Source organism: Balaenoptera borealis (assembly GCF_965194805.1).
Source record: "Balaenoptera borealis genome assembly, chromosome: 8".
NCBI classification, from domain to species: Eukaryota; Metazoa; Chordata; class Mammalia; order Artiodactyla; family Balaenopteridae; genus Balaenoptera; species Balaenoptera borealis.
This window is the reverse complement of record NC_138865.1, coordinates 41050707-41073715: the sequence shown is the minus strand read 5'-3', so window position 1 is coordinate 41073715 and position 23009 is coordinate 41050707. Positions and strand designations below refer to the sequence as shown.

Below are 23009 nucleotides of genomic sequence, written 5' to 3'. Positions count from 1 at the left end.
GTCACAGAGTTCTAGGATAAGTTTGGATGTACCAAATAGACATACTATTAATATTACTTTCACTCATCAAATCCTACATGTATACAGCACTTAATAATTTTCAAAGTACTTCCATGGACGTTATTCACTTAATCTTCACAAAACTCCTTCAAAGTAGAAGAGTAAATACTGTGCCCACTTTGAAGATGATGAAACTGAATCTTGGAGAGTTTAAGTAACTCATTCAAAGCCCCTCAGTTAATAAGTGGCAGGGCCATGATTCATACCCAAGTCTTTTAACTTCAGCTTCTATATTCCGGCACTGGTTAAGGATCCCAGAACAAAGAGAAAACAAAGTTGAGGAACTCTTTGGAGAAGTCTGTTTTAGAAGACACCTCTATAGAAAGTTGCCAAATACAATATGAAAGATGGATGAGAGTGCCTGCCATCTTGGAAGCAAAGCCAAGCGATGGAGAGAGACTGAAAGCTCATGTCATTGTGTTGAGTTGCTAGATGAAACCCCCAAACATTTGCAAATAATCAAACCAATTCATTTTCTTCTGATGCCCCACTAGTTTTAGTAGTGCTTCCATCACTTGAAACCAAACCAATCCTGACTAATAATCCTGACATTAGGCAACTCATTACTCCTTCAACAAAATCCAAGCATCTTACCTCTATGACTGTACTCATGCTATTTCTACCAACTGGTATTCCTTTTTTTATCTGTTCAACTACTATCTATCCTTCAAAGCCTCCTTTCTTACTACCTGACAAATAAGGCCTCTCCTGATTCCACCGGTACCATAACTTCTTTTGCTCCCCAAGCACTGTTGCGCTTCTCTTATAGAACTCCACACTCTGGAGTAACTGTCTCTTCTTCCTTTCTGTGTCTGTTATAGCATCCTGTACAGCATCTTGCACATGGTAGACCTTCAGTACATAATTGATTTTTACCACAGTGTATAAACCAGAATGTTAATTAATTTTTCAGAAGATTGCCAATGCTAATACTTAGTTATTTAAAATGTTATTATGTGACAAAACAAAAAAGAAGTCAAACCTTGGCTTCACATCTTTAAGTTTATGAGATGAACATGCAGTACTGGACATTTCCCAGTGTCCCCCACAGCTGGTCATTCTGGGGTCATTTTGCGGGTAGCAGAACATAACTTCCCTAGAAGTGTAAAATACAAAGTTACAAATCTGTCGTGCTTCATATAGATTTTATTTTCCAGATGTATTTTGTTATCTCTGTTGATGCAAGGCATGTCACTCAGCTTCCCAAATCTTATAAAAATATTATAAGCATACTTTAATAATATTCTACCATTTTATCTGTATCTCAAAATAGCTTTGGAATGTTATATTTTACTATCGTTTATAACAAATCATGTAATTCAGTTCCAAAAACAAGGAAAGAGAATGAATTCAAATAAGAAAATTTTTTGCATAAAGATCTAGCAAGGTATTTTAAATTCCTAATCTGAGCTTATTCTATGAAATAAAAATGCATTAATCATTTTCTACCTACATAGCACTCAAATTGGAGAGGCAGATTTTATTTTCTAATGCTTGGTTGTTAAAATGTAATTTAGGTGAAACACATATAATACTTATTCCCGCACAAACTACTATACAGCAAAATGAATAGAATCATCACACTCATGAAAAATGCAGGCACCCGAGAGAGCTATCTATTCAACCAGAAGAATGCTGTAGCATTTACCTTTCAAAATAACTATTTTCTAAGATTACTTTTAATTAGCTAATGGCTTTTGTTCTGCCACACACACAAAATAAATGTATTTGCATAGTATCTCACAGTTTATACTTTACTCTGATAATTATCCCTCTTATGAATTGAAGGTTTGTTCCCCCCAACAGAATTCATATGTGGAAACTCTACCCCCTAATGTGATGGTATTAGGAGGCGGAGCCTTTGGGAGGGGATTAGAATTAGATGAGGTCATGAGGGTGGAGCCCTCATGAATGGGATTAGTACCCTCAAAAGAGTCACAGAAGAGCTTGCTTCCCTTCTCTGCTTCTGCCATGTGAGAACACAGCAAGAAGACAGCCATCTATGAACCAGGGAGCAGGCCCTCACTAGACACTGGATCTGCTGGCACCTTGATCTTGGACTTTCCAGCCTCCAGAACTGTGAGAAATAAATATTTGTTCTTTAAGCCACCCAGTGTATGGTATTTTTCTTACGGCAGCCCAAAGAGACTAAGACAATGCCCATTTCATATTTATAGAAAATGAAACTAAGGGGTAATATATGAAGGAGCTTGTGTCTCAAACCCAATAGCCACGTGGCATGTTATACAAGTGCCAGTCATGAGACTGTCTTCCCCAGCTTTGGTTTCATACCATAGTTGCCCTGAGGTTTCCAAAAGCTAGTCTCTTCCAGAGCTGCCTCTGCTGCATAGCCTTGTCCTGGGGGATGGGTGCCCTCCTCACCTTCCGCAGCTGCATGGCTTTCACTCCCATCTCTCCACTCCCTGGCCTCCCTGGCCAGGATGGCACCTTTAGACTTGCCTCTCCCTTCTGGAAATGTGATTACCAATTCTGATTTGGACAGTCTAGGCCCCTGGAAAGGCCAAGAGGAGTTGCTCTCCTCTGAAGAAAGACCCCTGATCTTGTTCAGCATATGCAGAAAATTATTAGAAATATGTCTCCAGTACACTGGCCCCTTGCTCTGGCTTACATGGTGACTCACCCCTCCAGGAGAGGCTGTCACCAACATCCTGGAGTGGGAAGGATCCCTTCCAATCGGCTTTGGAGATCTCCCTGGAAATGGGGTGACTTGAAGGCGGTATCTTTTCCTATTGCTCATGAGTTGTTTGCCTGGTGACCACTCGGGGTGTCTGTACTGATCTCCTGTCCACCCCAGGTGGTGGCAATTGGTGAAACCAAGCCCTGCCGAGCACACCGTGTGCCTCTGCAGTGGGTCCATGGATGTACATGAAGCGCAGGGCTCTCCCAGGGGCCCTCTGACACATTCAGCGAGAGGCCGGCCATCTGAGGGGCCACTTGACTTTTGGGACGTGTTAGGTCAAATTGCTTCTGAGTTATCACAGGCTGGCTGCTTTTGGCAGGACTCGGCACACTTCTGTTCAGACAGCCTCTTGGCATTCTCCCCGTAATAGTCTTCCCTGCGCTCTCCGTGATGGCATGTTTCCGTCCATTTTTATGCTTAATGTCAGTCTGGGGGGACCCCAAACTGAACCCCACATTGTCTGATTCCGTTCTCCTTCCATTGGAGCTGCTGGAGGGGAGCATACTTTGACTCCCAGGCAGTCTCTGGATGAGGTCTTCACCTCTGGAGCTGTCAGCTTTGAATTCTGCTCTGACATCCTTGGGGGTCCCCACAGGGGACTCCCCAGCCCCTCCGCACTCCTGCCTGACTTCAGCCTCCAGGGGAGTCTCCCCAGAGGAGGAAACACCACATGGTGCTATCATATCACTTGGAGGGGATAAGGCAATTCCTGAAAACCTTCTATACTTCCTGCCCAGAACATCCCTTCTAGGTGTCCCTTTACTTTCCCCAGGTCCATCTAAATGTTCCTCCTTTGAGCTGTCTGTCAATGGGGTCCAGAAGTAACCATTTCTGGGTGGGCTCTGTCCAATTTCCTCTAAAACTTTACTTTCTCCAAAAGTATGTTTGAGTCGTGTCTGAGCTCCCAGCCTCTCAGGAAATACCTCATCCTCGTTGGGGGTCTGAATGTGACTATTTCCTGCTCTGTCACACCCCTGTTGAGCAGGATCTTCCAGCTGTCAGGAGGGCACCCGGCAGTTGTGCCTCTCCCTCACTCCTAACTGTAGTTTCTTGCCACCCACAAGAGTGACTGCCAGGAAAACCGTCCTCCAGGAAGGAACTTGGAAATTCGGAAAACAAGCCTGTTTCTGACGAGTTATTCTGGAGGCTTGAAGAGCAGCTGTGAATGTCTGTTTGTGTGCTGGACTGGTCTTCTCTGAGCAGGGGTGGAGAATCAGATGACCTCAGATGGGCATTTCTCTTACTTCCTAGAGCTTTTGAACTGTGATAAAGGTTAGAGTGAGGGAGTCTTAGAGAAGTTGTGGGACTCTTTGACCCATGCTCTTCTGGAGGGTTGGACAAGAACTTCTGGGACCAATTTATAACATGTCGCAGCTTCTGTGTCTCGGGGACCAAGGCATCAGCCAACAGTTGGAGATCCAGTTCTCGTGGGTGGTTCTTTCTCCAGGGCTCCTCCTGGGCCCTGTGGTCCTGACACTGCTCTGCTTCTCCAGAAGCCTCTGTGAACTCTTCCCGGAGCAGAGGTTTCTATCCAATTGCTAAATAACACGGAGACATCTGAGGGCCTCTCAGCCTGAGGGTTTGGTTTTCTGAAGGATTAACTTTGATGTTTTGGGAAGCTGTCGACACCTGTTGGCTGCCATTTCTGGAAGCATCACTCTTGATGACCCCAATGCTTTCATAGTAAGCCATACGCTTGGCACGTAAGTCCTTTAGGTCATGGGTCCGGGGAGTGTCTGCCTCAATCTGTAGAAAATGTCCGGTCAGTGGACATTTGTGGGGTAATGTGTGTGTGTGTGGTAATGGATCCATCTGCAAATAAAAAGGTAGAGATATTTTAAAAAATTGATGATTCTTCTATTTACAGTGTGGCCCTACTATATTCACTAACATCCTACAATTCAATGAACATTTTTATAAGAACTTGATGGCAGTTTTGCAACTACAAGAGCAAGGCAACTAATGTATTAAAAGAAACTAAGAAAAATTTCATCATTAGTGTTTTATCACGTTCAGTCATGCTATGGGTCTTAGTTCACTGAATAAGAAAGGTTAATTTTGTCTTTTGTAGGGAATAAATGCCAATTAAATGAATATAAAATAGAAGACATTTAAATAAAGGTAGCCTGGTTTATTTGAAGATTTTTCTATTGTTTAATTTTTTTAACCATGTATATAAATTACTTTGACTTTTATAAATGACAAGAGACAAAGAAGGAATAGGAATTTAAAAAGAATAAAAGGAAAAATGCCTAAAAGGAGAAGGAAGGAGGACGAGGACAAAACAGGAAAAGAAAATTTATTAAGACCCACTCAGTACAACCATCTCATACAAATTTATCCCTCCTATGTACCCTGCCAACCCAGGCCAGGTCAACGAGAGACAGGATGGTGAAGATGGACAGAAAGTCTCCAGATCAAGCAAAAAAAGCCAGCAAGTGACTTTAGGGCCCCCGTGAATCGAATATGCTACTCACTTAAACTAAACCCCTGATAAACCCGCACTTAAAAAAGTTAGATCATTAGAGCCCTTTATTCCTAATGTAAGGTGGGTTTCATAAAACAAAACTTCTCCTTTCTCCTCCCTTCTCTGCATAATTCACCCAAGTTTCCCTTAAGGCACCCCCACTAATTTGAAAATTACTGATATAAAAAATACCCTTCAAAAAACCAATCCTCTATGCATAGAGTTCTTCAACATATCTTTGCCATACATGGTCAGCCCCTGGAAATTTCTGAATAAATGAATAAAATAATGAAAACAAAATGGACAACCTAGAAGAAATGGACAAATTCTTAGAAAGGTACCAATCTCCCAAAACTGAACCAGGAAGAAATAGAAAATATGAACAGACCAATTACTAGTATTGGAATTGAATCAATAATTTTAAAACTCCCAACAAACAAAAGTCCAGGACCAGATGGCATCATAGGCTACCTCTACCAAACATTTATTTATTTTTTATTTTTTTAATGTTATTATTATTTTTTAAAATAAATGTATTTATTTTTGGCTGCGTTGGGTCTTCGTTGCTACACACGGGCTTTCTCTAGTTGCAGCGAGCAGGGGCTACTCTTCATTGCAGTGTGAGTGCTTGTCATTGTGGTGGCTTCCCATGTTGTGGAGCACAGGCTCTAGGTGTGTGGGCTTGAGTAGTTGTGGCATACAGGCCAATAGTTGTGGCTCGTGGGCTCTAGAGCGCAGGCTCAGTAGTTGTGGCGAACGGGCTTACTTGCTCCGTGGCATTGTTGGATCTTACCAGACCAGAGCTCGAACCCATGTCCCCTGCATTGGCAGGCGGATTCTTAACCACTGAACCACCAGGGAAGTCCCACTTCTACCAAACATTTAAAGAAGAGTTAACACCTATCCTTCTCAAATTATTCCAAAATATTGCAGAGAAAGGAATACTTTCAAACACATTCTATGAGGCCACCATCACCCTGATACCAAAATCAAAGATATCACAAAAAAGAAAATTACAGGCCAATATCATTGATGAACATAGATGCAAAAGTCTTCAACAAAGTACTAGCAAACCGAATCCAACAACATATTAGAAGGATCATACACAATGATCAAGTGGGATTTATCCCAGGAGTGCAAGGATTTTTCAATATCCACAAATCAATCAGGGTGATACAGAACATTAACAAATTGAAGAATAAAAACCATATGATCATCTCAATAGATGCAGAAAAAGATTTTGATAAAATTCAATACCACTTTATGATAAAAACTCTCCAGAAAGTGAGTATAGAGGGAACATACCTCAACATAATAAGGGCCATATATAATAAGCCTACAGCTAACAGCATACTTAATGGTGAAAAGCTGAAAACATTTCCTCTAAGATCAGGAACAAGAGAAGAACGCCCACTCTTGTCACTTTTATTCAACACAGTATTGGAAGTCCTAGCCACAGCAATCAAAAGAAAAAGACGTAAAGGGAATCCAAATTGGAAAGAAGTAAAACTGTCACTGTTTGCAGATGACATAATACAATACATAGAAAATCCTAAAGACGCTACCAGAAAACTACTAGAGCTCATCAGTGAATTCAGTAAAGTTGCAGGATACAAAATTAATACACAGAAATCTGTTGTATTTCTATACACTAACCACAAAATATCAGAAAGAGAAATTAAGGAAACAATCCCATTTACCATTGCGTCAGAAAGAATAAAATACCTAGGAATAAACCTACCTAAGGAGGCAAAAGACCTGTACTCTGAAAATTATATGACACTGATGAAAGAAATTGAAGACAACACAAACAGATGGAAAGATATACTGTGTTCTTGAAATGGAAGAATCAATATTGTTAAAATGACCATACTACCCAAGGCAATCTACAGATTCAATGCAATCCCTATCAAATTAAAAATGGCATTTTTCACAGAACTAGAACAAAAAAATTTTTAATTTGTATGGAAACACAAAAGACCCCAAATAGTGAAAGCCATCTTGAAAAAGAATAATGGAGCTGGAGGAATCAGGATCCCAGACTTTGAACTATACTACAATGCTACAGTAATCAAAATGGTATGGGGCTGGCACAAAAACAGAAATATAGATCAATGGAACAGGATAGAAAGCCCAGAAATAAACCCATGCACCTACGGTCAGTTAACCTATGACAAAGGAGGCAAGAATAAACAAAGACAGTCTCTTCAATAAGTTTCAATAAAACTGGACAGCTACATGTAAAAGAATGAAATTAGAACATTCTGTAACACCATATAGAAAAATAAAGTCAAAATGGGTTAAAGGCCTAAATGTAAGACCAGATACTATAAAACTCCTAGAGGAAAACATATGTGGGGCATTCTTTGACATAAATCACAGCAAAATCTTTTTGGAGCCATCTCCTAGAGTGATGAAAATAAATACAAAAATAAACAAGTGGGATCTAATTAAACTTAAAAGCTTTTGCACAGCAAAGGAAACCAAAACAAAACGAAAAGACAACCCACAGAATGGGAGAACATATTTGCAAATGAAGCGACTGACAAGGGATTAATCTCCAAGATATACAAGTACCTCATGCAGCTCAAAATCAAAAAACAAACAAACAACCCAATCAAAAAATGGGCAGAAGATCTAAATAGACATTTCTCCAAAGAAGACTTACAGATGGCCAAAAAGCTCATGGAAAGATGCTCAACATCGTTAATTATTAGAGAAATGCAAATCAAAACTACAATGAGGTATCACCTCACACCAGTCAGAATGGCCATCATCAAAAAGTCTACAAACAATAAATGCTGGAGAGGGTGTGGAGAAAAGGGAACCCTCCTACACTGTTGGTGGGAATGTAAATAGGTACAACCATTATGGAGATCATGGAGGTTCCTTAAAAATTAAATATAGAAAAACTACCATATGATCCAGCAATCCCACTCCTGGGCATGTATCTGGAGAAAACCATAATTCAAAAAGATACATGCACCCCAATGTTCATTGCAGCACTATTTACAATAGCCAAGACATGAAAGCAACCTAAATGTCCATCGACAGAGGAATGGAAAAAGAAGATGTGGTATATATACATAATGGAATATTACTCAGCCATAAAAAGAATGAAATAATGCCATTTGCAGCAAAATGGTTGGACCTAGGGATTATCATACTAAGTGAAGTCAGACAAAGACAAATATCATATGGCATCACTTATATGTGGAATCTAAAAAATGATACAAATGAGCTTATTTAAAAAACAGAAATAGACTCACAGACATAGGAAATAAACTTATGGTTATCAAAGGGGAGAGGTCAGGGGGAGGGATAAATTTGGAATTTGGGATTACCAGATACACACTACTATGTATAAAATAAACAACAAGGACCTACTGTATAGCACAGGGAACTATATTCAATATCTTGTAATAACTTATAATAGAAACAAACTTGAAAAAGAATATCTATCTATAACTGAATCACTTTGCTCTACACCTGAAACATTGTAAATCAACTATACTTCAATAAAAAATAAAAGTTAAAAAAAATAATGAATACAAGCATGTCTGATACTAATAACTTAGAGATTTACACTCTGTATGTTTGGCCACTTAATGTTTTCTCACCTTTGATCTCTGCAGTGATCCTGAGAGAGTTTCAGATGCTGTAAATGAGGTTCCAAGGGCGTCAGCAATTGTGCAGACACAGAATTACACCTGGTGAGCTGAGATCAGAAGTCAGATCTTCTGGTCCCAAATCCAGACTCTTTCTCCTACTTCACCGTGAACCACAATTACTGAAATGTGACTTCTGGTCTCACCCAAGGTGCTCAGTGGTGAAGAACTCCCCACTCTGCGGGTAAGACTGCCCTTCCCTCAAGGGGTCCATGAGAACCAGGACATTTTGAAGGGGCTATTGATGTTAAAATGTCATTGCTTTTATTTATTACTATTACCATTATCATTATTATTATTATTATTACCACCAAGGACTATGTGAAATAGACATCTCTGAATTTACCATCTCTGTCTCTAGGCCAGACATGACTGAATTGAGGAGAGAGTGACCCAAATTTCACTTGATTTTTTTCAAGTGCCTATTTGGCCTTGTCAGAACGGTCTCAATTTCAAAAGGGATACTTGAAACATTTGGTATCCACTCCATGCTCTGGTCTAGAACCAAGGTTGCTAATTCAGCTGACTTTTACTGAGGAGCTTAAACATTTGGAGTCTAGAGCAGGGGACACATGAGCAAACAGATCCCCGATGTTTGGCTAGTTTCCTGAACATGCCAGGTGGTTATAGTTTGGCCCCATGCCAGACAATACATTGAACTTGATTCCTTTTTTCTTCTTCTATAAATAATCTAAGCACATCAAGTTCTCATAATTTTGTATTAGCCTTTCTGATTTCCCGGACATGGTAGACTGTATAACCCAGAGTGCAAAACTTCATAAACCTCCATTCAATGTGAAGTACCTCTGATTCTAATCAACAGGGATTTCTCCTTACCTCTCTACCATTCCCCTCCCAGAAAACCACTCCAGCTTCTCAAACCTCTTCTATGTAGGTAAATCAGGTTCTGTTCCAGGTCCTTCAAGCTACATGCCTAGAGGTCCCTCCAGTTACTGAAAGCCAGTCTATTTACAGGAACCACTGAGGGGAGAAGAGTATTACTAAACATTCTTCCTATTAAATAAGCAAATTTTTTCAGTGTGAGGTGTGTGATCATAGGAGCTCAGGATGCTGGGGGTGCCATTACTGGAGGGACTTATCAACAGACTTCTGGAGAGACGATACCTCAGCTGAGAACTGAAGGCTGTACTAAGTTAACCCAGCCAAAAGAAGGGAGGGAAGAATGTCTCAGGTAGAGGAACAGCATTTGTGGAGGTTTCCAGATAAGAGAGAATTTAGCCAGAAGAATCTTGGCCCAGGCAGATTGCTGCAGACCCTTGGGGATGGGGTGAGTCACAGTTACCGCACACAACTGAAGAATCTTTATGTGAGCTTATGTGAGAATTGCCTGAACAGTAAACAAAGGACACTGCAATTCATAAAATACATATTCACATAAAAATAACTTCTGAACTCAGAGAAGTATTTTGACACTGTGTATTTTCTTAATCATTATACCAAAAGTATAATGACTGTCATGTTGTTTTTGGAGAAAAATTTTCAGGTTGAAAGCAGGGCCTTATGTTCAAAAAGTCATGTTCCAGTGACCTAGACTGAACCTCTACCCTCCCCTTCTCTGATCCCTCTTTAGTGTCTTCAGGCTGCACTTAACTATGCTCAATAGGAAACCAATCTCATAAATAAGTGCACTCCTAGGTGTTACTAAACAGTAAATTATAAAACTATACTAATAAAGCTGACATTAAATAATACTAAATGGATACTTTGTCTTAAACATGTATTTATGCACTTTGACAAATAACTTCTGAAGACACCATGTCTGTTCTGGAACTAACAGATATTTGCATCACGAAATTTTCTAAGGGAAAGGGACCTAACCATCATAGAAGGCGAGGGAATCTCCACACTGTTTTCCACCTTGGCTGCACCAATTACATTCCTACCAACAGCGCCCAAGGGTTCCCTCTTCTCCACATTCTCATCAAAACTTATCTTTTGTTTTTTAAGTAATAGCCATCCTAAGAGATGTGAGGTATTATCTCACTGTGGTCTTGATTTATATTTCCCCAATGTTTAGTAATGTTGAGCACCTTTTCAAATACCTGTTGACCATTGTACATCTACTTAGGAGAAATGCTTATTCAGGTCTTTTGCCCCCCCCCCCTTTTTTTTAACATCTTTATTGGAATATAATTGCTTTACAATGTCGTGTTAGTTTCTGCTATAACAAAGTGAATCAGCTATATGTATACATATATCCCCATATCTCCCCCCTCTTGCGTCTCCCTCCCACCCTCCCTATCCCACCCCTCTAGGTGGACACAAAGCACCGAGCTGATCTCTCTGTGCTATGTGGCTGCTTCCCACTAGCTATCTGTTTTACATTTGGCAGTGTATATCTGTCCATGCCACTCTCTCACTTCGTCCAGGCTTACCCTTACTCCTCCCCGTGTCCTCAAGTCCATTCTCTATGTCTGCGTCTTTATTCCTGTCCTGCCCCTAGGTTCTTCAGAACAATTTTTTTTTTTTTTTTTTTTTTAGATTCCATATATAAGTGTTAGCATACAGTATTCGTTTTTATCTTTCTGACTCACTTCACTCTGTACGACACTCTCTAGGTCCATCCACCTCACTACAAATAACTCAATTTCATTTCTTTCAATGGCTGAGTAATATTCCATTGTATATATGTGCCACATCTTCTTTATCCATTCATCTGTTGATGGACACTTAGGTTGTTTCCATGTCCTGGCTATTGTAAACAGAGCTGCAGTGAACATTGTGGTACATGACTCTCTTTGAATTATGGTTTTCTCAGGGTATATGCCCAGTAGTGGGATTGCTGGGTCGTATGGTACTTCTATTTTTAGTTTTTTAAGGAATCTCCATACTGTTCTCCACAGTGGCTGTATCAATTTACATTCCCACCAACACTGCAAGAAGGTTCCCTTTTCTCCACACCCTCTCCAGCATTTACTGTTTGTAGATTTTCTGATGATGACCATCCTGACTGGTGTGAGGTGATACCTCACTGTAGTTCTGATTTGCATTTCTCTAATGATTAGTGATGTTGAGCATCCTTTCATTGTTTGTTGGCAATCTGTGTATCTTCTTTAGAGAAATATCTATTTAGGTCTTCTGACCATTTTTGGATTGGGTTGTTTGTTTTTTATGATATTGAGTTGCATGAGTTGCTTGTAAATTTTGGAGGTTAATCCTTTGTCAGTTGCTTCATTTGCAAATATTTTCTCCCAGTCTGAGGGTTGTCTTTTTGTCTTGTTTATGTTTTCCTTTGCTGTGCAAAAGCTTTAAAGTTTCATTAGGTTCCATTTGTTTATTTTTGTTTTTATTTCCATTACTCTAGGAGGTGAGTCAAAAAGAATCTTGCTGTGATTTATGTCATAGAGTGTTCTGCCTATGTTTTCCTCTAAGAGTTTGATAGTGTCTGGCCTTACATTTAGGTCTTTAATCCATTTGGAGTTTATTTTTGTGTATGGTATTAGGGAGTGTTCTAATTTCATTCTTTTACATGTAGCCGTGCAGTTCTCCCAGCACCACTTATTGAAGAGGCTGTCTTTTCTCTGTTGTATATTCTTGTCACCTTTATCAAAGATAAGGTGACCATATAAGGTGGGCTAATCTCTGGGCTTTCTATCCTGTTCCATTGATCTATATTTCTGTTTTTGTGCCAGTACCATACTGTCTGGATTACTGTAGCTTTGTAGTATAGTCTGAAGTCAGGGAGCCTGATTCCTCCAGCTCCATTTTTCTTTCTCAAGATTGCTTTGGCTATTCAGGGTCTTTTGTGTTTCCATACAAATTGTGAAATTTTTTGTTCTAGTTCTGCGAAAAATGACATTGGTAGTTTGATAGGGATTGCACTAGGGTAGTATAGTCATTTTCACAATGTTGATTCTTCCAATCCAAGAACATGGTATATCTCTCCATCTGTTTGCATCATCTTTAATTTCTTTCATCAGTGTCTTATAGTTTTCCGTATATAGGTCTTTTGTCTACTTAGGTAGGTTTATTTCTAGGTATTTTATTCTTTTTGTTGCAGTGGTGAATGGGATTGTTTCCTTAATTTCTCTTTCAGATTTTTCATCGTTAGTGTATAGGAATGCCAGAGATTTCTGTGCATTAATTTTGTATCCTGCTCTTTTACCAAATTCATTGATTAGCTCTAGTAGTTTTCTGGTAGCATCTTTAGGATTCTCTATGTATAGTATCGTGTCATCTGCGAACAGTGACAGTTTTACTTCTTCTTTTCCAATATGGATTCCTTTTATTTCTTTTTCTTCTTTGATTGCTGTGGCTAAAACTTCCAAAACTATGTTGAATAATAGTGGTGAGAGTGGGCAACCTTGCCTTGTTCCTGATCTTAGTGGAAATGGTTTCACTTTTTCACCATTGAGGACGATGTTGGCTGTGGGTTTGTCATATATGGCCTTTATTATGTTGAGGAAAGTTCCCTCTACTACTTTCTGGAGAGTTTTTATCATAAATGGGTGTTGAATTGTGTCAAAAGCTTTTTCTGCATCTATTGAGATGATCATATGGTTTTTCTCCTTCAATTTGTTAATATGGTTTATCACATTGATTGATTTACATATATTGAAGAATCCTTGCATTCCTGGGATAAACTCCACTTGATGATGATGTATTATCCTTTTAATGTGCTGCTGGATTCTGTTTGCTAATATTTTTTTTTGAGGATTTTTGCATCTATGTTCATTAGTGATATTGGCCTGTAGTTTTTTTGTTGTTGTTGACTTCTTTGTCTGGTTTTGGTATCAGGGTGATGGTGGCCTCGTAGAATGAGTTTGGGAGTGTTCCTCCCTCTGCTATATTTTGGAAGATTTTGAGAAGGATAGGTGTTAGCCCTTCTCTAAATGTTTGATAGAATTTGCCTGTGAAGCCATCTGGTCCTGGGCTTTTGTTTGCTGGAAAAATTTTAATCACAGTTTCAATTTTAGTGCTTGTGATTGGTCTGTTTATATTTTATATTTCTTCCTGGTTCAGTCTCAGAAGGTTGTGCTTTTCTAAGAATCTGTCCATTTCTTCTAGGTTGTCCATTTTATTGGCATAGAGTTGCTTGTAGTAATCTCTCATGATCCTTTGTATTTCTGCAGTGTCACTTGTTACTTCTCCTTTTCCATCTCTAATTGAGTCTTCTCCCTTTTTTTCTTGATGAGTCTGGCTAATGGTTTATGAATTTTGTTTATCTTCTCAAAGAACCAGCTTTTAGTTTTACTGATCTTTGCTATCATTTCCTTCATTTCTTTTTCACTTATTTCTGATCTGATCTTTATAATTTCTTTCCTTCTATTAACCTTGGGGTCTTTTGGTTCTTCTTTCTCTAACTGCTTTAGGTGTAAGGTTAGGTTGTTTATTTGAGATGTTTCTTGTTACTTCAGGTAGGATTGTATTGCTATAAACTTCCCTCTTAGAACTGCTTTTGCTGCATCCCATAGGTTTTGGGTCGTCATGTTTTCATTGTAATTTGTTTCTAGGTATTTTTTGATTTATGCAGTGATCTCTGGTTATTTAGTAGTGTATTGTTTAGCCTCCATGTGTTTGTATTTTTTACAGTTTTTTTCCTGTAATGGATATCTAGTCTCATAGTGCTGTGGTCAGAAAAGATACTTGATAAGATTTCAATTTTCTTAAATTTACCAAGGCTTGATTTGTGATCCAAGATATGATCTATCCTGGAGAATGTTCCAGGAGCACTTGAGCAGAAAGTGTATTCTGTTGTTTTTGGATGGAACGTCCTAGAAATATCAATTAAGTCCATCTTGTTTAATGTATCATTTAAAGCTTGTGTTTCCTTATTTATTTTCATTTCGGATGATCTGTCCATTGGTGAAAGTGGGGTGTCAAAGTCCCCTACTATGATTGTGTTACTGTCAATTTCCCCTTTTATGTCTTCTCATTCTGCTTAACTTACTGTGTTTGGGGTCTCCTTTTCGCAGGCTGCAGGTTCATAGTTCCCGTTGTTTTTGGTGTGTGCCCCCAGTGGGTAAGGTTGGTTCAGTGGGTTGTGTAGGCTTCCTGGTGGAAGGGACTGGTGCCTGTGTTCTGGTGGATGAGGCTGGATCTTGTCTTTCTGGTGGGCAGTACCACGTCTGGTGGTGTGTTTTGGGGTGTCTGTGTACTTATTATGATTTTAGGCAGCCTCTCTGCTAATGGGTGGGGTTGTGTTCCTGTCTTGCTAGTTGTTTGGCATAGGGTGTCCAGCACTGTAGCTTGCTGGTCATTGAGTGGAGCTGACACCCGGACAGAACATCAAGACCCTGTCAGCCACACAGCTCAGAAGAAAAGAGAGATAAATAAATAAATAAAATAAAATAAAATAAATTTATTAAAATTAAAAAATTATTTAAATAAATAAAAAAGTAAAAAAAGAAAAAAGACAGCAACCAAACCAAAAAAACAAATCCACCAATGATAACAAGCACTAAAATGTATACTAAAAAAGAAAAACAAAACAAAACAAAACGGACAGACAGAACGCTAGGACAAGTGGTAAAAGCAAAGCTATACAGACAAAATCACAAAAGAAGCATATACATAACAGTCACAAAAAGAGAAAAAGGAAAAAATATATATATATAAAATAAAATTAAAAAAGGATGAGAGCAATCAAATAAATAAACAAATCTACCAATGTTAATAAGCTCTAAATACTAAACTAAGATAAACTTAAAGCCAGAAACAAATTAGATACAGAAAGCAAACCCCAAGTCTACAGTTGCTCCCAAAGTCCACTGTCTCAATTTTGGGATGATTTGTTGTCTATTCAGGTATTCCACAGATGCAGGGTACATCAAGTTGATTGTGGAGATTTAATCTGCTGCTCCTGAGGCTGCTGGGAAAGATTTCCCTTTCTCTTCTTTGTTCGTACAGCTCCTGGGGTTCAGCTTTGGATTTGGCCCCGCCTCTGTGTAGGTCGCCTGAGGGCATCTGTTCCCCACCCAGACAGGACGGGGTTAAACTAGCAGCTGATTAGGGGGCTCTGGCTCACTCAGGCCGGGGGGTGGGAAGGGTACGGAGTGTGGGGCGAGCCTGCGGTGGCAGAGGCTGGCGTGACATTGCAACAGCCTGAGGCACGCTGTGTGTTCTCCCAGGAAAGTTGTCCCTGGATCATGGGACCCTGGCAGTGGCGGGCTGCACAGGCTCCCGGGAGGAGCGGTGTGGAGAGTGACCTGTGCTCGCACACAGGCTTCTTGGTGGTGGCAGCAGCAGCCTTAGTGTCTCATGCCCGTCTCTGGGGTCCGCGCTGATAGCCGCGGCTCGCACCCGTCTCTGGAGCTCCTTTAAGCGGCGCTCTTAATCCCCTCTCCTTGCGCACCAGGAAACAAAGGGGCAAGAAAAAGTCTCTTGTCTCTTCGACAGCTCCAGACTTTTTCCCGAACCCCCTCCTGGCTAGCTGTGGCACACTAGCCCCCTTCAGGCTGTGTTCATGCAGCCAACCCCAGTCCTCTCCCTGGGACCTGAACTCTGAAGCCCAAGCCTCAGCTCCCAGCTCCCACCCACCCCAGCGGGTGAGCAGACAAGCCTCTCAGGCTGTTGAGTGCTGGTCAGCACCGATCCTCTGTGTGGGAATCTCTCCGTTTTGCCCTCTGCACCCCTGTTGCTGCACTCTCCTTGGTGGCTCCGAAGCTTCCTGCCCACCCACCCCCTGCCTCTGCCAGTGAAGGGGCTTCCTAGTGTGTGGAAACTTTTCTTCCTTCACAGCTCCCTCCCAGAGGTGCAGGTCCTGTTCTTTTTCTTTTATCTGTTTTTTCTTTTTTCTTTTGCCCTACCCAGGTACGTGGGGAGTTTCTTGCCTTTTGGGAAGTCTGAGGTCTTCTGCCAGCGTTCAGTAGGTGTTCTGTAGGAGTTGTTCCACATGTAGATGTATTTTTGATGTTTGTGGGGAGGAAGGTGATCTCCATGTCTTACTCCTTTGCCATCTTGAAGGTCCCCCCACTTTGCCCATTTTTAATGGGTTTTTTTGGTGGGGTTTTTTGCTATTGACTTGTATGAGTTCCTCACATATTTCGGATATTAATCCCTTATCAGAAATATGGTCTGAAAATATTTTCTCCTATTCCATAAGTTGCCTTTTCATTGTGTAGATTGTTTCCTCTCAAAAAAATTAAAATAGAACTACCATATTTTCCAGCAGTCCCACTTCTGGGTATATAACCAAAGGAAATGAAATCATTATCTCAAAAAGATATCTGCACTCCTACATTCATTGCAGTATTGTTCACAATAGCCAAGTTATGGAAACAACCTAAGTGTTAAGAGATGAATGGATAAGAAAATGTGAGAGAGATATATATATATACACACACACACACATATATCTCATACTTTCTTTTCTTTATATATATAATTATTACATATATTATTCAGCCATATAAAATATGTATAAAAATATATATGTATTATTCAGCCCTTAAAAAAAGGAAATCCTACCATTTGCAACAACATGGATAAACCTGGAGGACATGATGTTTAGGGAAATAAGCCAGACACAGAAAGACAAATACCAGATGATTATATGTGGAATTTTTTAAAAATCAAACTCACAGAAACAGAGAGTAAAATGATCGTTGCCAGGGGCTAGGATGTGGGGAAATGTTGGTCAAAGAGTACAAACTTCCAATTATAAGATGTATAAGTTCTGGGGATCTAATGTACGGCATGGTTACTATAGGTCATGATACTGTATTATACACTTGAAATTTGCTAAGAAAGTAGAACTTAAGTATTCTTACCACATACAAAATTAATGATAACTATGTGAAGTGAAAAAAAAAAGGTGAGTATAAATAACAAATATTTTCCAGCTCATTGTCTTTCACTCTGCATTCTACAGAGGTCCAGGGTTGCAAGGAGGATCAGAGTGCAGGGCAGAGGGCCTGGGAGAGGCCAAGGGGGTGGCAAGACTAGAAACTCGTCATGCACTTCAACTAGAGCAGTTTCATGACATCTTAAACCATGAGATTGCCTTTAAGGATAAGGGTTCCCTTGCGGATAAAAACATTGGATAGCCACTACACAACATTCTTATTTTGCAGATGAGGAGACTGAGGCATGGAATGATTAAGGAACTTGTTCAAGGTCAGCTAGATTGAGACTGGTAGGGCCAGGGTTCACTGCACACAATGGTGGGTGTTGGGTCCTGTGAGGACTTCGTGTGCAGCACGCCTGTCATATCCCCTCATTGACAACATCACCCACCTCTGACCATTCCAGCTCACCATGATCACTTCTGCCAACTACACCATCTTCTGGCTGTACCACTGCTTGGAAACTAATCATGTATTGCTTCTTTATTGATCACTTATATTGATTATTTGTATTATTATTACTTGAATCGTCTAGTTTTTTTAACCAAAATATTTACTTTGAAACAACTCAAACTTACAGAATAGTTGCAGGTACAGTAAAAATAGGGTGACCAACCATCCTCGTTTGCCTGGGACTGAGGTGTTTCCCAAACACACGACTGTCAATGCTAAAACTGGGACTGTCCCAGACACACCAGGGTGGTTGGTTACCATAAGTTCAAAGAACGTTTTTCCTCTGAGAGTAAGTTGCCAACTTGAGACTCCATCACCTCTGAATACTTTCCTGTAGATTTTCTACAAGCAAGAACATTCTCCTTCACAATATCATCATCTAAATCAGGAAAGTAACACTGATACATTATGGCTATCTTATCCTTAGACCCCATTCAGTGTTCAGCAATTGCCCCAATAATGTCCTTTCCAACAAAAGAATTCAGTTCTGATTTACATGTTGCATTTAGTTGTCATATCTCTTTGGTCTCCTTCAGCCTGGAACAGTTCCTCAGTCTTTCCTTGACTTCAGTGATGTTTTAAGGTAGCCATAGCTACTCTCTCTAATTAGGGTCAGAGTTCCTAGGGCACATATTATGGGCTGTGATACTATGCTCTAGGGCACCAAGAACAGTTTTCTTCTTGTAGAAGATGCTCCATAAATAACTGCTCAACCAATATGAAGTCAGCCAGCAGGTAAAGGTAGCCATGATTCCACTGGGATATTGAACTGGTTGTCCTCAACAACAGTGAAAACTCCCAAAGAAGCTGGTGTTTACACTCCAGCAAAGTGTATATATCTCTATCTCTATCTCTATCAAATGGCCCAGTGGGATCTATGGACAACTGTGAAATAACAATTATTGCTAACACGTAGCACTTAATATTTTGAAAACTGAGGCACAGAGAGGCTAAATAACTTGCCCAAGGTCACACAGCTCATAGGTGGGACAGCTAGAATTCCAGCCCAAGCCTACTGGTTCCAGAGTTCTGGCTTTTAACTCTTGGATATACTACTTTTAGTTACTACTACTTTTATTTTTATTATTGTTATTTTAAAAATTAATTAATTTATTTATTTTTGGCTGCGCTGGGTCTTTGTTGCTGTGCGCGGGCTTTCTCTAGTTGCAGCGAGTGGGGGCCACTCTTTGTTGCAGTGCGCCGGCTTCTCATTGCGGTGGCTTCTCTTTTAATTACTTCTTTTTTAATTACTACTTCTCTTTTAATTACTACTACGTTTAATTTATACTACTTTCAATTACTCAGTTGGCTCTGCATTGACATAACCAATACACAGTCAAGTTGTGCTTTTAGATTCCAATGGACAGGTGATTAATTCAAACACAGACAGACTGGCCTGCCTGTGGAAAAGAAAACATCGGAAGCTAAATAGAAAAAGAAAAAAGCTGTTTTAAAATTATGGTTTGCAATTACTTGAGAGCATAGTGGAGAACTGGTGGTGTCAGTATATGCAGATAAACAGATGTTTGCTTAATAAGTCCGTACCTCACTCCTTGCTGAATGCCAAGATTTTTTTAAGACCTCGGTACTTCATTGTTTCAATACTGTTTCTTGCAATCCTCTGAAATCTTCCAAGAATTAAGCCTTGCCCCCTGGCCCCCAACCCCAGACTGCAGTCTGCACATGCCACCTACAGGCATAACAAGACGCTGGTTTTCTCCAAGGTAGCCACGAGGATTGCTTAACTATCATCCCTAAAAACCCTGGCAGGCGGAGCAGAAGTCAAGGCAAAGGCAAGGGGCATGGTTAATACAAAAACTCGCGACACTGAGAGGGACAACAGGGGAGATATAAAGGAAAATGGCAACCAAATGAGAGAAAAGAAAACATAAGTGTTAACAAATTAAGAGCTGGGAAAACTAGGAGAGTGTATCAGTTACACGTTGGAAACAGAGGTTAGCTTTTACCTAAAACCAAACCACATGCCCTCTGATAAACGATTAGAGCCCAAAAGAGACTCTTCTAGGAAGATAAACCAGGACACACAACACAGGCTTTAAGAAATACATATTCTACAGCAAACTTTCTCCCCACCAAATCCAACATTGTTCTGTTTCTGGTGCTTACACAACACCTTCTTAGTTTAAAAAAAAAAAAAAACCCTGCAATTTCATCTCAGGCAAGCCTATGATGGAAGGAGCTGGTAAGTAATCATCTAGTTTTACAGGCGGGAATGCCTGTGTTTTAATGTGGAACCTTAGGGATTTCCTAAGCCAGGACCTAAGCCAAAGAACAGTCCTCTGGACATGGGGAACTTTCTCCCAGCCTCTGCACTTTGCTATTACTCACATATTTGCTCTCTCCTCTCCTGCATGCGCTTGTTGTCTGGCTAAAGAATAACACACCTACAATCAAACTTTCACTTGCCATTTTGTCACTTAGAAAAAAAATTCTACCTTCCCCTTGATTCCTATGATGTCATGATCGATGCTCCAGCAGGCAGTGTGATTATGTGGGAAAAGTGTAGGGTCGGGACTCAGGCAAACAATGCTGAGTCTAAATCCCAGCTCTACCACAAGCGATCAGTGTGTCTTAACCTGTTTCCTCATCAAAAAAAAAAAAAAAAGAGGGGAAACAAGTGAAACTTACACTCCATCCCTATCTCATGCTTCAGGAATAAATAGGGGTAAAATATCTTAGATGCCTGGCCCAGAAAAGGTAATTATAAATCTGTTATGTCTCCTTCTTTTAATTTATATGATTAATGCAAAAAAACTCTAAAGCACTTATTCTCTTTGCTCTTTATTCATTCATCAAACTTTCCTGGGAGCAAACATTCCTGAACACAATGAAATTGATGTGGTTGTCTCTGTCCCCATGGAACTACAGTTGGAGGGGGTCGGGGAAGGGGGAGATGAAACAGCTGTTAAATGAGTGAATGAATTTGCTTGAATTAATAAGGAGTTTTAAATCAACTATACTCCAATAAAAATTTTTAAAAGATTAATGAGGGGTGAGGCATGAATAAAAGCTCCATTATGTCAAAAGAAAATGGGGGCTTCTCTGGTGGCGCAGTGGTTAAGAATCCGCCTGCCAACGCAGGGGACACAGGTTCGTGCCCTGGTTCGGGAAGATCCCACATGCCACGGAGCAACTAAGCCCGTGCGCCACAACTACTGAGCCTGCGCTCTACAGCACACGAGCCACAACTACTGAGCCCATGCGCCACAACTACTGAAGCCCGCGTGCCTAGAGCCCATGCTCCTCAACAAGAGAAGCCACCACAGTGAGAAGCCCGCACACCGCAACGAAGAGTAGCCCCCGCGCACCGCAACCAGAGGAAGTCCGTGCGCAGCAACGAAGACCCAACGCAGCCAAAAATAAATAAATAAATAAAATAAAAAAGAAAATGAAGCTAAGTTCAGGTACTGAGCTTGGAAGCCAGACCCTGCGTGGTTTAATTCTAGACTCCACCACTGGGCAAGTTTCTGAAGTTTTCTGTTCTCCCCTTTCTTCTTCTGTAAAGTTGAGATAATAATAGTTCCCCATTGGGTTACTAAGAAAAGTAAAAGCAACACCCCTCCCTAGAGCTCCCCATTTCTCCCCAGCATTTACTCCACACATCAGCAGGATTCCTGAGGTGCCTAGGTTTCCACTTAGCCTCTGGCCATCCTGAACAGCCAAACTGCCCCAAGGAAGCACCCAAACTCATTGGTCCTCCTGGATGACAAAAAGGAAAAGCCGACTGGCCCCCTGGGGTAGGACCATGCTACTTATGGCACCTTTTGAGAGTATGCCCAGGCCCAAGGGTTGACAACCAGAAAACCCAGCCCTTCCAGAAGCTGTGGCCCTCTCCTAAAGGAAGCTGATTAGAATGAGCTGGGGCCCCTTGATTAGAATAACAAGTACTTTGAGTGCCAAGCTCAGCCCAGACCTTCTGAGAGCACAGTCTTTGCGTTCCCACCTGGGCCCCCTGAGAACCTGACGTCCTCCATCTGGTTCAGCAGAGGCAACAGCCCTTGGAAGGAAGGGCAGGACAGGATAATAAAGTAAGGAACAGGAAGCCCACGGTCTGGGAATCACCTCGGTGTGGGCGGGTACTACCCACATGCATAAGCCACACACCTGACCGTCCTCGTGCGTGCACCGCGGAAGGACTGTGCAAAGAAAGGTAAACCGCTAAGGCAAGTAGAAATGATGTATTCTTTCAGCCAAATGCTATCCCAAGCATTTGAATACGCAGGTGAGATGTTACATAAAAGTACTAGAAAGACACGTCACACGAATTCCTCTCCCCCTACGCCCCCACCCCCCAGCAAAAACAAAACTCTTACAGCTTATTTTAAATAAGAAATGGGCACAAGAAATACTCAAATCAATAATAATAATAAAAGTTACTTCTTAGCTTGACTGTCCTGGACCAGAAGCCCCTTCTCGGTCGGGCGGTGGACGCTGGGGCAGAGACGCAACCTTACACTGCGCTACGGAAGCTGCACGCGGCGCAGCCCGGGTCGCCATGGAAACCACGGTGGTTGGGCGGACCCGGGGCTGACCCGGGGCTGGTGGGCGGGGTTCCGCAGTGGCTGCTGGAGAGACGCCAGAGTGGCGGCTGGGGGCTGCGAGAAAGCTCAAGGAAGACAGCAACTTTTGGGTTCCCATGGCCCACAAGAGGTCGGCCCCTGCTCGAGACCCTGGAAGGAAAACAGAAAGTTGCTTCCCATCCCAGAATCTCCAAATCTGCCGGATGATCAGTATCACGTGGTTAGAAACCTAGACCCCAGGTTCCCAGTGCTGCTGGCTTAGCAAATCAAAATCTCCGCGGTGAGGATCCGGAGTCTGCATTTAACCAGGTG

The 23009-nt window shown here is 41.0% G+C and overlaps 2 protein-coding genes and 1 long non-coding RNA gene across 8 annotated transcripts in view; 2 read left to right on the top strand and 1 right to left on the bottom strand.

Annotated features, from left to right (window-relative positions):
• The window catches only part of RASEF (RAS and EF-hand domain containing), a 225096-nt gene extending 202445 nt beyond the window's left edge, over window positions 1-22651 (bottom strand). The window contains exon 1 of one of the 2 annotated variants that reach the window (XM_082401171.1): window positions 22555-22651. The gene's annotated coding sequence lies outside the window, so the exon portion shown is untranslated. Of the gene's footprint in view, window positions 1-1042; window positions 4522-22554 lie in introns of those variants that run through there. The other variant, XM_082401170.1, reaches the window with a different exon arrangement.
• Window positions 1-23009, top strand: part of LOC309633029 — a 329590-nt gene that overhangs the window by 112627 nt on the left and 193954 nt on the right. The window lies entirely within an intron of this gene.
• Window positions 22719-23009, top strand: part of LOC309633014 (uncharacterized protein) — a 57225-nt gene continuing 56934 nt past the window's right edge. The window contains exon 1 of one of the 5 annotated variants that reach the window (XR_014247247.1): window positions 22719-23006. The gene's annotated coding sequence lies outside the window, so the exon portion shown is untranslated. The remainder of the gene's footprint in view (window positions 23007-23009) is intronic. The other 4 variants (XR_014247248.1, XM_082401280.1, XR_014247245.1 and 1 more) reach the window with 4 other exon arrangements.